General features: G+C 38.8%; 1 long non-coding RNA gene across 1 annotated transcript; it reads right to left on the bottom strand.

Annotated features, from left to right (window-relative positions):
- Window positions 1–220: 220 nt before the first annotated feature.
- LOC119540034 lies at window positions 221–10,578 on the bottom strand. The gene is made up of 3 exons (XR_005218008.1): window positions 10,387–10,578; window positions 6,162–6,290; window positions 221–3,796 (listed from the first exon to the last, which is right to left on the bottom strand). It is a non-coding gene; the product is annotated as an uncharacterized LOC119540034 (long non-coding RNA).
- Between the last annotated feature and the right edge of the window lie 329 nt (window positions 10,579–10,907).

Below are 10,907 nucleotides of genomic sequence, written 5' to 3' on the forward strand. Positions count from 1 at the left end.
TACCATATATTATTATATTCATCCACCCTGTTCTATTTGAGTTTCTTACAATTGCTGCCTGTACCCTGAGGCTTTATGAACTGACAGTCCTGTGGTTTTATTTAAAATATTTTAATTAAGTGAAGCTTTCTGCCTCAAGGTTTCCTAAAGCAATTTTCAAAACCTCAAAAACAAATAAACATTATACCAATGGCATTACCACTGACAAACCACAACCATTTCGAGGCAGTCATTTCCTGCTTTGTTTTATTATGCATGGAAGTATTTTATTTCAAATGACAACAATAAATCACTGAGTTAGGCAATGTGGTACCAAAGTTACATGCTGTAGGCAATGCGAGAAGTACAAAGCTCACCACCAAGTACCTTCAGCCACTGGAGAAGTCATCTAACAAGGGTTTGTTGTGTTTCTATCTTAGGGCTAGGGTCATTATAGTTTTCTTAATGGAGGGGTATTTCTGATTTCCCCCCAAAATGTTATATTTTTATTTTAGAAGTGTGCATATTCATTTTTGCAGGTGTTCCACTAGGATTTGAGGAGGCATTACTATACAGTGACCTCAAGTAGTGGTTCTCCAAGGGTAGATCCAGTACCAGCAGCTTTAGAATCACATGGGAAACTAACAATGCAAATTCTCAGGCCCCACTCCAGACCTTCTGAAAGAGAAATTTGGTGGACGGGCCCCAAAAATCTGTGATGTAGCAAGCCCCTTCCCTCCTCTGCCCCGTGATTCTGATGTTCACTGAGTTAGAATATAAGTGTTGGATTCACACAGATAGGAGTTTGGAGCCCTGTTCTGCAGTTGAGAAAATCCACAACTTTGGCAAGTTACTTAATCTTTCTCAGCCTTAGGTTCCTTATCTGAACATGATTTAAAAGATAGTAATACCTCCCACAAACGTTGCCATGAAGAAAGGATAAATGAGATGACGTATATAAAACACTTTCTGCAGTGCTTGGCTTCATTCAGCTTACAGAAAGAATAATTAAGTAATTCACCAACCCATTATTTAGGGAAGAAGAGAAGCTTTGATTTGGGACAGGGGAGACGAGTCCCTACAAAGGTAGTTCTTGAATGGCCAACTCAGGGCCCCTTGAGGTATTGTCATCTCTTTTTCAGATATGCCCCAAATTTTGTTCAACACATGAAATTGGTCTTTACTACCCAAGTGCATATACTTTTACTACAATGACATTTTGCTGAGCAGGTCCTGTGGTTTGGTAAGAGCAGAACCACAACTAGCTGTGGATGAAGTAAGAGACCACAGATCTTCGCCTGAAAGAGCTCTCACATTGGCTGAACCAGGTAAGAACCTGATCTCTGGAGCACCTGGGAGTGCTATCAGGGCAGTGATCAGTGATAGGGACTGAGAACAAAGGGAACAGAGAGATAATGAGCACCCACAAACCTCAGGGGCTGTGGCCTTTCCATGCTTTGTTTCATTTAATCTTCCCCACACTTCTCTGAAGTTTTACAGATGCAGAATCTGATGATTACAGTCATTAAGTAATGGGCTCACGTCACCAATCTATGAAAGGCTGGGCCAGTATCCAGGCTTAGAACTTTCTGACTCTCAACCACACGCAGAACAGGTTCTCAGTCACCAGGGGTGCTATTATAGACCCTGTGCGATTATAGTTACATTGTTGCCACGATTGTGTTGAAATTATTGCTGAATTGCTTAGTCTTGTTTTGAGCTTTTCAATTCCTTCAAGTACACCACCGTAAATTTCTAATATCCCAGTGTGCCAAGAACACAGAAAGGATGATAAGCACCGGGCTAGGTTTAAATGATAAGTTTCTACTTGGTCATTCTGCTCCTGTGTCTTGCCTTTAGAAACCACATTGCTAATCTTCAACCTCCTTTGATTCTCTCTTCCACTAAAATGAGTTTCTCTACAGCAGGTTTAAAACTCACATTTGTATTCTACCTTAAATGCTTACAGTGACCCACAGTCTCATTTCCAGCATCCCCTTTGGAATTCTCCCTGTGGCTTCAGTTTCCTGCTTCCCCAGTCTGAATTCTTAATTGGCCTTATCTCCTCTTCATCACCTCTGGCCCTGCAGGAAACCAGTCCCTGGGTATGAGCCCTCCACTGTAACTGATCAGGGGAGAGCTTTCCTGCCATTAGCTGGAATAACCCCGGAAACTTGCACACCAGGAATCAATTGAACCCACGCAGCTGAGCACTTTCTCAGCTTTTTGACCCCCCACCTGCTTTTCCAATATCATCTTATCAGTTCCCTTCTGATCCAATCCATTACATGAAACTGAAGTATACTTCATTTATTAGCTGCTCTTTTAAAATTCTGTTAAGACTTAGGGAACGGAAAAAGGCAGAAAGATAAATGCTCAAAAATGGAAATTTTGGTCATTTTGGGAAAGGGATTTTGAAGTTTGGGTACTTGAGGGGTTTCATTATATACTTCAAAATAAAATTAACACTATCGCAAGAGTTTATTCATTCCTTCTAAATACATATCCATGCTGGCAGCATCAGCCTCTTACTCTTACTAACCTAGTATTTAAGACTGATTGATCCTCTTATCTTTCACTGACACTTCTTGGCCTTTGAAGAGCATTTCCTGCATTATTAAGATTTTCATTTCCAGTTCTTGAAACAGACAACAAACACCACTTTTCCAGTTTTTACGGGACAGTTGGGCCCTTGTCATTAGCAAACACTTCAGGTTTCTGAACTGACATTTTGTTCAAGAGGATGTCAGAAGAGCTAATTATGCGGCATCTCTTTGCTTTGAAGCCAAAGCCTTGGTGGAGCAGCTCCGGTATTCAGAACTTTGCTAGTTGAGTTGAGTTATTCTAAGACCAAAGCAATCCCTCTAATACTGTGACATGATCAGAGCAACTAAGGTCTGCAGGGCACTTCTGTGTCTTTATCAAAAATAGCCAGACTTTGCTTGCATAAAAAAGGAGTGAGCAAAAGACAAAGTAATGTGGGTATTATTTTTTTTCATTCATGTCCCCATGAACTCAAATAAAAGGTAAAGAGAGCAAGTTATATTCCCAGAAGAAATAGTTTCCTCTGGTGCACCTAATTTTTCAGTTTCAAAAGTAGTCATAGCACACACAATGTCAGATCTAGACACCTTGTCGGATGCAATAGAACAGGGACACTTTGTTTTCGGAGATAATTTGTCTTACTTTTGAAATCCATCATGCTCGTCATCATTGTGGATTTGGGGAATGCTAAGCTCCTCCAATTCTTGACTCAGAAGACACACAAGATTTCTTTATGCTGTTGTTGATGTCATAACCTATGTGTTGAAAGGCATTTCTGACACTTCTTCTAAAAGGCTAATCACAAAATCCTAGTTCCTCTGGCAAAGCATTAGCAGAAAACCTCAAACATTTAGCGATCAGGTAGCAGCTGCCTTTCTGATGTGCCCTCCTGCTGACCGCCCCCCATATGTCTTAAAAAGCAGCCTCAGCATAATCCTAACTTCATGTCACCATTCAAAAGATTACCATGGTTCAAATTTTCTTCATAATCTTCAGGCACAAAAGTGAGTATTTTCCACCTGAGCTGGACACAGGGAAACACAGAGCACTCTCTCTGTCTACAGCTTAGGCTAATCAAGGTTTCAATCATCCTCAGGCAACTTCTTGGGCAAAACCAGCCAGATCTTTCATTTCTTTATCTTCCACGACCTTGAGAAGGCACAAACCAGAGTGCCATGAATTGTTTTCCTTATGATTCATGGAATCTTAAGTTCACAGTATCCCCTCGTTAACTGAAGAGTAGCCCTACAAGATAAGTAGGGTGACAGCATTCCTGAGAAAGAAAGAATAAAAATCACCTGCAGTCGGTAAAACAAAATCAATAGATATTTCTTAATGTAAAATTCATGTGCTAAAATGAAACATACAAAGTTCCCTCAAGTTATGATCCTTCTATTCCCTGGACTTCTATTTCTGATGGGATTTTTTTTCAATTATGATTATTATTTTTGTTTTCAGTAAATGTTACCTTAGCCAGTCAGGGAAAGCTGAAACCCAAGACTGTGAGATGTGAGTTTATTACTGATTCACTTTTCATTATGTCTTTAAATTGATACCTGCTAGATATATTTATAGTGCTATTTCTGTAAAGACAGCAGCAATAGAACTGGCCTAAGAATGTACAAGTAGAAAAAGTAATCTGTGATTAAACTCACATTCCACAGTCTTCCAAACAGCCACAGGCTAAGAAAAAATGTGGCTTTCAGTTGTGGGGAGATGAGTCAAGGGACGGAGGCAGTGTAAGGAGGGTACTTTTAGGTGGTTAAATCGATGCCAGAATTTAATGATCAGCTATACGGCAGCAGCAATAGATGTATGAACAACCCTTTTCTCTGAACTGCATCAATTTATACTGACAATTGGCCATTCATCCTATAGGTAGATGATGTAATTTCCTTTACAATTTTAAAAACTGAGGCTTACTCAGAATTTTTAAGTTATTTTGAAAACTCATTATAACACTGGGGCTTATTCAAGGGGCACTGGCTCAGGGTTTCCATTTCTACAGGTTTCTCTTCACTGACCAAGGAGAGGACAGTAAAGTTCACCTACCAGCTAAAGTGGCATATTTTGGTTGGTTGCCTATGAATTTACACCTATTTAATTACGATTCATACAAAACATCCTATCTCCTGTTAATATCATCTTTCATGCTTTTGACCAAAAAAATCCAGAAAATAGACAAAGCATCTACAATTTTTGGCATTTTAAATGCTTGCTCTCACTGACAATTCTTTCCCAAGGCAAATGGCATTGTTTTCAAAGAAAGCTTTATTTCTTTAGCACAGATTCACTTGGCTTTGCAGAATAGGCTCCTGTTACCGTAGAGGAATTGTTCTGGGACAATAGTTATGATTTCATGAGCTCCAGGAAAAAGATAACATTTTTATCCTTTTCTCTTATTATTTCAAAATTCACATGAAATGTTTTACTTGAATGTTTTTTCTATTAAGATTCCTGTCTCTGTTGTTCCTTCATTACTAAGAAATTCTCTTATCTTGAATATTGCAAAGAAGTATTTGCCAGTTTTTCAGTTAGGATTCAGACATTCTGATTGCAAAACAGCACAGTTAGTACTATTTTATGTGAAACCATTTGGATTTGTATCTGGTAAGATTATTTCTACTCGTTATTTTATTTCTTGAGTCCCTTGTGCACAGTATCCATTCAAAATCATTTATGGATTAATTAATGGATGAATGAATGCATACATGCCTGATGGTCCATCAAAAATTATTTTGACCTTTTTCTAACTTATGGACCATCTGTGGTTCCACTGTTTCTTTACAAAAAGCCTTTCACTTACTCAGAAGTCTCGAGAAACTCATAATAATGGTATCAAAGAGAATATGGAAATTTGGGTTTAAATTCTAGCTCATCCATTTATTGGCTGTGTGATCTTGAGAGGTAAGGATGGAAATAATAATACCTACATGGTATGACAATTCTCAGAGTCAGAAATAATGTGTTTTAAATGCCTGTCGCATAGTAGGCATTCTGTATGTTGAGATTAGTGTTGTTTTTACACTAGAAAAAAATCCAAGAAACCCAGAGACCATGCCACACTCACCAACTCCTTCTGAATAAAGCATCCATAAATGGTTCCTCAAGCATACATCTTGGTTTTTGCAACCCCACAATCCTTCCTAGATATCTGAATCAAGTGTGTGGTTTGGACAGCAGTCTAGCATAAAACAATTATACAATAGCAAGACTGTAATAGATAGTAACAGCCAACCATCTTTTCAAATCCTATCTCAGGGAGTTGGAATGTAAGACACCCAGAGGAGATCAGATGTTGAACAGAACAGAAATGAAGGGGTTTGTGGAGAGAAGGCATTATGCAGAAGCTCTAAGAGAGCCAAAACCAGAAGAGGAATTGGGAATGAGACAGAAGCAGATTCAGCAGAAGCAGCAGGAAGAAGCTGAGTCATGAGAATAAGGGAGCAATGGACAAACCCATTCCAAAGAGCAGTCTCCTAGAGTTATGTTGGTTCTCTAGTCACATCTCTTGGATGTTCAGCTGTGAGAGCATCCAGTTGCCCGTGCTTGTTTATTTCACTTTACATTGATCCCTTGTAATAAACTGCCTCCACAGAGTTTGTCTCTTCTTTGTGATGGACCTGAGCATAACTTACCTGATAATGGAGAACAGAAGGTAGGAGAAGCAAGGGGGTGGGGGGTGGGGCTGACCTATGGTAGAACATCTCACTTCTTTATTCATTCTTCTTTAGCCTCTATTGTTTCACTTTTCACCCCCAGTCACCCTAGTATAGAAAAGATCACTTTAAGATCACTTAATCTAACTATCCATAGGAATATTTGTTACTCAACTCTTGCTATTAATCCCCCTTCCTAATTATATTTCAATTTTCTTCTTTTGAGAACTTACCTCTCCTTCTAAGAGAAAGATAATAAATCCAACTATCCTGACCCTCCTCCTAAGATGAGGGGTTTCTAGAAAGTCTCTGAAGAGCTTTCTAGAAAGTTCTCCTACCAGCTTTTGCCTCTTCTTTTCCATATTCAGCGGAGTAAGCATGAATTTTAAGTATAGCTAATATGGTTCTCTCTCCAAGACTTTGAATCCTAAGGGGAGAGACTAGGTCTTTGTGGTTGTTTTTCCCTCTCTCTGCCACACTCTTCTCCCAGAGCCTCACATGGTTCAATCCATCCAGATCTCTAATACATTCTCCATTATTCTATCTCCTTACTATTATTTTTCTTCTTCACACTTATGATTACTCTATATGTTACATATTCATGTGTCTATTAATTTAGTGTCTGTTTCTCCCACTAAAATATAAGCTGCACAAACAAGAGCCTTTGTTCATCCTCTGCTGTATCCCAGTGCCTGGTGCTTAGTAGGAACTCAATAACTATTACTAAATAAAGCAAGAATGTGTTAGTTCCAGTAATGGTGTCTGCCCTGAACTATGGAGTTATTTTGGCAACTAGACCCTTTAGAGTTTCCTGGATTTTTTTCTGTTCAAGAGTACTAGTTTAGCCTCTCTTAGCAATTCCATGTTCTCCTCTCCTTTCAAGAAATTCCCTTCTTGGATAAGTTAGCCAAAAATGTTTACTTTTTCTTTTAACTAATGAACCCCAGCTGACACACTCAATCAGTGTTTGAATTCCCTCTAATACATTCTATGTTCAACCCTGGGTAGACACCAAAGGAAACTGGAAAGTTACCATCCCACAACTTCTCACCTTAGAAAGTCCTTTCCTTCCACTACTACATCCTAGTTCTGCCCTCTGGGACAAAAGGAAACCAACTTAATGTTTCTTCCATTAACAAAAGAGTCAGATCAAAGCACTTGACACCAAGAATGCTCAAATGGTCTATATCTTTAGCCGATGGGTGGTTATTTGCATCCCAAACAAGGAACTTACTAATCCAAAAGAAGGTATAGTTTCTGAATGAAAATTGGATGATGAGGGGACAATTTATTTAGAGTAGGTTCCTTGTGGTACTTCTTCCATACTCCAAATTCTTTTCCCAAACTTTTAAACTCCTTTCTCTCTAGCACAACAGTAAAAAGAGAGAAAGGAGAAAGAAAACTAAATAAAACTGAAAAAAAAAAAGGAAATACTAGAGCAACACAAATGTTATTTAGCAATTTACACCCACACATCTCTCTCCACCTACTCCTTTTTCATATGAATTGAAATGTGCAATATTGTGTTGGACTATATGGACTTTGTACATAACATAAGTTAGCTAAGTGTGACCTTATTCATTCAACACATGTTTATTGAATTAAAAAAAAAAATCTCTTACTTTCTACATGACCCAAAATTTTGAAATTTGTAAATTAGAAAACAATCAAGCTCTTTAGCTGAGAGCAGCAAGACAGAGAAATATAAAAGTAAACTGATATCAGGGTTTAAAAAAAAAACAAAAAACAAAAAACGAGGCAGTAAACTGAAAATATTGGAACAGAGGAGCACAGTTCTAGAGAGACCTGTGAGAACAGTCTCTTAAATGAAATAGGACTAGGTTTTGTATTCTAAAACTGTACTTACTTGTACCTTATGTACTTTATCTGGGTTATCCTCACATCTGTAATAAAGTGGTTTTGATTGTACTAGAGAAAACCAGCCTGAGAGCGTGTAGCAGCTGTGACGATTTAGTACTTGGAAAGGTAAAGGAATAAAAAGGGGTCCACGCGCCTAACGCCACAGCCAGGGGAGAGAACCTCAGCACTTGGTGTGAGCTGTAGATCAACCTCAGAACCTAGGCTCCTCTCTCCTTTCAGAACCTGAGCTCGCATTGCTTGACCCTGGCAGTCCTGGCATCGGTTGCCCTGGGCATCTCTTACTTCAGCTGTGTTCCATGACCATGCTTTCTATCAGTCATAAATGACCCCTGTTCACACTGCTTCCAATTCTCTTCTTTCCATCCACAAAATTACAGTAATAAAATTCTCCAATTCAAGATGATTTTTAAAATCAATTATATGGAATTCTTAGCCAGCCCACTTAATGACACAGTTTACCATTTCACTAGCACCAAAATATGGAAGACAACATACATACAGCAAAAGCATTGGCCAAAACTTGCAATAAAGCTTGTTTTCACATTAATACAGCTCTCTCATATTTATACTCTTTTTTTCTATTCCTGTAGCTGTGGTCTGGTTCGGCCTTCTAAATTAGACAACTCTTTAAATTAGAAAACTGTCAATTCTAACTTAGCCTCCTAATTGCCGCTCAGTTATAACCTCAATGCCTTCAACCCATCCCTCCCTATACAAGGTAATCTTTCTAAAATACAAATGGGGAATATGAATTTCAGTCCATGAACACAGGTATGCAGATATGAAATATTGCATTTTAGAACTTCTGAGAGCTACTGAATGAGAATTTACATACTTCAGGATTTAGAAAAAGACACATCAAAGCAAGTAAATTTTTAAAAATCAGTAAAAAACAGTTTAGCTGTGCTTTATAGTGTAAATAAATAAATAAAGCTGCCTTATGCTAATGCCTTTACAGCTATTATCCGATACTGCAGTGTCTTGCATTCTGCAGTCCTCAATTCCAAAAGCTCTTATCTTGTGCATTGCTACCCTGCTGTGAATGCTCACATATAATACAGTGGATTCTTGGAAAATCAGGTCAAAAACTGCCCCCCCAAATTCAACTCAGTAGCTAGATAGATGGGAATAAACATTAATTTGTATTTTAATAATGGATTTTTATGTTGGTGCCTAAATTCTCTTTGGAGCAGAAGTAGATATACTTCTAACATCCATCAACAGTTTAAGCAAAATGTAAGTAAGAAGCTGGTGGTGGCCATCTTTGCCACTGCATGGTAGACACCCCATCTGAGAACGATGCCTTCAGTGAGGAAAGCAAAGCCTGCAGAGGGTCAGAAATAGATGCCTACACTATCCAAATACCTAGATCTAGCTGTGCCTGAAATCATCACATCCTCTTAACATATCAGATATATCAGGCAATACATTCTCTTTTAGCAGTACAAGTTCAGTTATGAACTCATGCAGAGTCATGACTAATACAACAACCTATTCTTTATAAAATATTGAGTTAAGGAAGAAAATAAAGAAAAGAAATGAGTGGTCTGCCTCCTGAGGAAGACATAGTCATTATATTAGGAATTTACCAAACTTTCTTTGTGGAAGTTGTTAGAGATTCCGGTCATTACTTCATCTAATCATTTGCACCCTCCCCCAACACCTCTTCTTACAGCCAGGTCAGCTTCCACAGCCCTGATGAATGGCTCAGCTACAGGATCTCCTCCCAGTCACAGCTGATCGAACCGGGAATGGACACCATACTCAAGACTGAGAAACTGAAATTATCTAGTTCCTGGTGATGCTTAAACTAAAGGGACATAAGATTATCACTAAATGCAGAAAGCAGCATACTGAAGAGCTGTAAAACCTGGGATATGTCTCTGGCCCAAACATCATCTGCTACATCTCCTTCTGGAAAAACTGAGTGAATGACAAATCATGACCAGAAACACTTTAAACACAGAAACACCATTTTTCAGCTGGGTTTGCACCTAGAGCTACTATACACTACTATTTTTTTCATCTCTATAGGGCTTACAACTAAGTAGTCATGATCGTAAAAAAACACCAACAAACTAAAAGAACCGTGCTTCAACAAAGGCAGATTCAGTTTGCAGCTGATAAGCACACCCCTCTTCTCCTGATCTTTTCCTTCAGAGGCATGCCCTGTTACTCAAAGAGGACTTAGCACAGCCAGAACCTTGGCCCAATCGTGAGCTGTCCTGAAGGGCTTTCAAACTTTCTTCTTAGCACAACTAAGCATGTAAACGTGCTGGAAAATTAAACATCGATGAATTAGTTTGACATCCCAAATATTTACCTTTTGCTTTAAAATCACCAAAGGGAGAAAATCAGCAGTTTATGCAGTGTGAGTCACGAATACATAGAATAAACAGCCAATCTCCAGTGCAGCTTGTACTCGACTCAACGTTAGGAAATCCTTCCAGCATTTCTGTGTCCTTTATAATCTATGACACTTTGGGGAATCTGGAAATTGTTTTGCTGCCAAAGCATAGAGGGGAAAGGAGGGACAACAAGCCAGCTCCTTTTAAAGCAAGCACAAAAGTGCCATTCTCACATCCCGCAAAACAGTAAGATTAGCTCTTTTATCACTAATTTCACTCTCCTCGCTACTTTGTAAACACGGCATGGATGACTTTGCTCCTTATCAGCTGCAAACTGAATCTGCGTCTGTTGAAGCACCGTCAATCAGCAGGCTTTCCGTGCATACACTCAGTGATATACTCGACTGAAAAAAGACAACTTTCATTTTCCCCCTCGCAATATCAGGGAGAAGAAAAAATAGACTGAAAAACAAAAAGGACTCTTCTGTACAGTATA

The sequence above is a fragment of the Choloepus didactylus genome, chromosome 7, assembly GCF_015220235.1.
Source record: "Choloepus didactylus isolate mChoDid1 chromosome 7, mChoDid1.pri, whole genome shotgun sequence".
Classification (NCBI taxonomy): Eukaryota; Metazoa; Chordata; class Mammalia; order Pilosa; family Megalonychidae; genus Choloepus; species Choloepus didactylus.